Consider the following 4,073-nt stretch of genomic DNA (forward strand, 5'->3'; position numbering starts at 1 on the left):
GTAAAATATTTATTTTTGTTGTCATTGAATTCTTTCATTGTATCTTTTAACTATTGGCCACGTGATAATATATACATGAATTTTAAGTAAAGTTATTATGAATCATCTATTTAACATGAAACATTTGGCTCATAAGATACTTGATGATTCATGACTGAGAAAGATTAAGATAACTCTTTCATAGTCACGATGAGAAAAGTTAGCAAGGTCATATTAATTAGTACATAACATTGATTAGTACATTCCATTGATAAGTATATAACATTAATAAGTACATTACATTAATTAGTACATTATATTAAATAGTACATTTTTTTACATTGATAAGAACATTACATTAATTAGTACATTACATTAATAAGTGCATAACATTAATTAGTTCAGTATATTAATTGGCACATAACATATTAATAAGTAAGGCCATATTAATTAGTACATAACATTGATTAGTACATTACATTGATAAGTACATAACATTGATAAGTACATTACATTAATTAGTACAACACATTAATAAGTACATAACATTAATTAGAAGATAACATTAATAAGTAAATTACATAGATTTGTACATTACATTAATAAGTACATGACATAGATTAGTTCATTACATAAATAAGTACATGACATTAATAAGTGCAGTACATTAATTGGTATATTGCATGAATAAGTACATTACATTAATTAGTACATTACATAGATTAGAACATAACATTAATTAGTACATTATATTAATAAGTACACTACATAGATTAGAACATTTCATTAATTAGTACATTACATAGATTAGTACATTACATGAATAGGTACATTACATGAATAAGTGCATTACATGAATAAGTGAATTACATTGATAAGTACAATACATAAATAATTACATTACATTAATTAGTGCATTACATTAATTAGTACATTACATTAAATAACACATAACATTAATTATTACATAACATTAATAAGCACATTACATAGATTAGTACATTACATTAATTAATACATTACATTTCTAAGTGCATTTCATAGATTAGAACATTACATTAATTAGTACATTAAATAGATTAGTACATTACATTATTTAGTACATTACATTACATAGCGCATTATATTAATTAGTACATAACATTAATTAGCATATTACATAAATTAGTACATAACATTAATTAGTACATTACATTAATTAGTACATTGCATTAATAAGTACATTACATTAATTAGTACATTACTAAGTACCTTACATTAATTAGTACATTACATTAATAAGTACTTTACATTAATAAGTACCTATATTGATTAGTGCATTTCATTAATTAGTACATTGCATTAATTAGTTCATTACATTAATTAGTACATTACATTAATTAGAACATTGCATTAATTAGTACATTACATTAATAAGTACATTACATTAATTAGTACATATCATTAATGAGAACATTGCTTTAATTGGTACATTGCATTAATTAGTACATTACATTAATTAGTACATTACATTAATTAGTACATAACATTGATTAGTACGTTACATATACCCTCGAGAGACACTGTCAGTAACTTGCTTAACGATAACATTTTATTTAATTTCATTTCTTTACATGGAGTTGAGGTGTAAAAAGTCTACACTCTAACAATATTCGCGGTGCATTTTTTGTGATAGCAATTGATAGTTAACTAATTCTAGCATATTTTCGAACATAAGAAAATGCTGCATGTTTGACAAAAGAAATCACTATAAACGTTTCAGTAAAAAAAAAACAACAATTTTTAGTGATATAACATCTAATAGAACTGTATATTACACGTGTAAAAATTATAAATATATAGGTAATAGTACATTTACCGGTACTTGATATAAAACTTAAATTAATAATATACATGTATACGTATATTTTATTTTTCAATTCAAGGTGATGCTGCTGCTAAAAGATCTTAAATTGTTCCTTCTAAGTAACCTGTACCTAAACCTAGCCCTAACCTATGTAGCTTGTACCAACCATATTAGCTTGTACCAACCTAAGAAACTTGTACCAACCTAAGTAGCTTGTACCAACCTAAGTAGCCTGTACCAACCTAAGTAGCTTGTACCAACGCCGGTAACCTATACCAAACTAAATAACCTGTGCCAACACAAGAAACATGTACCAACCTAAGTAGCCTGTACCAAGCTAAGAAACCTGTATCAAGCTAGGTAACCTATACAAACGTATGAAATTTATACCAAGTTAAGTAACCTGTACCAACGTAAAAACCTGTAACAACCTAAGTAAATTGTACAAACGTTAGTAACCTATACCAAGTTAAGTAACCTGTACCAAGTTAAGTAGCCTACACCAACCTAAGTAACCTGTACTAACCGAAGTTACCTGTACCAAGCTATGTAACCTGTACCAACCTAAGTCACCTTACTTGTACTAAGCTATGTAACTTGTACCAACGCTGGTAACCTCTACCAATCTAAATAACCTGTGCCAACACAAGAAACCGGTAACAACCTAAGTCGCATATACAAACCTATGAAACCTGTACCAAAGGTTAGTAACAGGTACCAACCTAAGAAACCTGTACCAACGAAGTATCCAGTAGCGAGTGATATTTTGTACAAGTTATTTTGGAGTTCACGTACACCAAAACATAAAGAATGTCATTCAGTGTGACACAGTTAAACGACTTGTGAAACTTCCATACTCGTGTATGAATGGGCGAAATGTGAAACTTCGGTACGCCTGTATGAATGGGCTAAATGTTTTACACTAGTACAATCTGATTCAAATCTAGTTTTTGATCTGCTCAAAAAATCTTGAAAAAATCGTTTCTATCTTTTCATTGGTTAAAGAAAATGATATCTAATGTTCATTGGTGGTTACACGGAAGGAAAGAAGGAAAAGGGTAAATTATAGTCTTAGTCAGAGTTAACATACATGCATGTAATAATTTTACTTGATTAAAAGCAGCACGTAACGACTTCAAATTAGTGTAATTTCTTCAGTTTCAATTCAAGTTAAGTTTATTTACATATATGGCCTCCGACCCAAACACAATATGTACAGTATCATATAAGCTATGCATTGCATGTGGTTTTAATCACTACAATATAATTTTACAAACAAAATCACAAGATAAATAAAGTAGCTTAATTACTCAAGTACTCGTCTCTCTCTGTCTCTCTCTCTCTCTGTCTTCTCTTTCTGTCTTTCTCTCTCTCTCTCTCTCTCTCTCTCTCCCTCTCTCTCCCTCTCCCCCTCTCTCCCTCTCTCTCTCTCTTTCTCTCTCTCTCTCTTTCGAAATCTCAATAGTGAAATTTAATTAGGTTAATAAATGATCACGAATTATCACTCGATAACTGCAAAATTGGTCAACACTAATAAACTATAAAATGATATACTAATCAATCCACAAAGAATTACTTATCATTATAAATATTCACCAAAACGCAGAACTAATATAACTAAATGCACTAAAACTTATTGCAAAACCAAATGGGCCAGGGTGGCCGGGCAAAAAAAAAAAGATTTGAAACGTGATCACGACTACAAAACAAGTAGCAGAATGGCGAGCAATGTATGTATGTAGTCTATGCTTAATGAGGGTCCATCCGCCCGTAAGGGCACAAAATGCAGCTTTCGCTGTCGAGAACGGACCCCGGACATGTCACCAGTCATACCCTTAAAGAGTTAATTTTGAAGCACAAAGTGGTGATAATTTACCTCCATGCAATTTTCACGGATTATTAGCCAAATATATGAATTCTGAGCCAAAAGTAGGTTAATATACGACAGTCAATGAGAACCTAAATGTACAGTAACCTGTGACAATATGAAAGGCTAGCCCTGGAAAGGGCTGTTGTTGCCAGCAAAAGGCTTGCCGTTCAAGCCGTCTAACCATGCTAAGGGCTCACGCACCTTAGCACACCATCCTCGTCGACCCAAGCTCCTACTTTGTAGGGCCACTCCCCTCGGCTTTAGTTAGGACATCGGCAGCTGGTCCGCAGCACAAGTTCCGATCTTTTTTCGCCGTCCTCAGTCTTCAAATGTTCTGCCGATGCGCTGTGTCTTCTCAACGACGTACACGTACCGAGG

Source organism: Ruditapes philippinarum, unplaced genomic scaffold (assembly GCF_026571515.1).
Source record: "Ruditapes philippinarum isolate M1 unplaced genomic scaffold, ASM2657151v2 ctg350_1_1_1_1, whole genome shotgun sequence".
Taxonomy (NCBI): domain Eukaryota; kingdom Metazoa; phylum Mollusca; class Bivalvia; order Venerida; family Veneridae; genus Ruditapes; species Ruditapes philippinarum.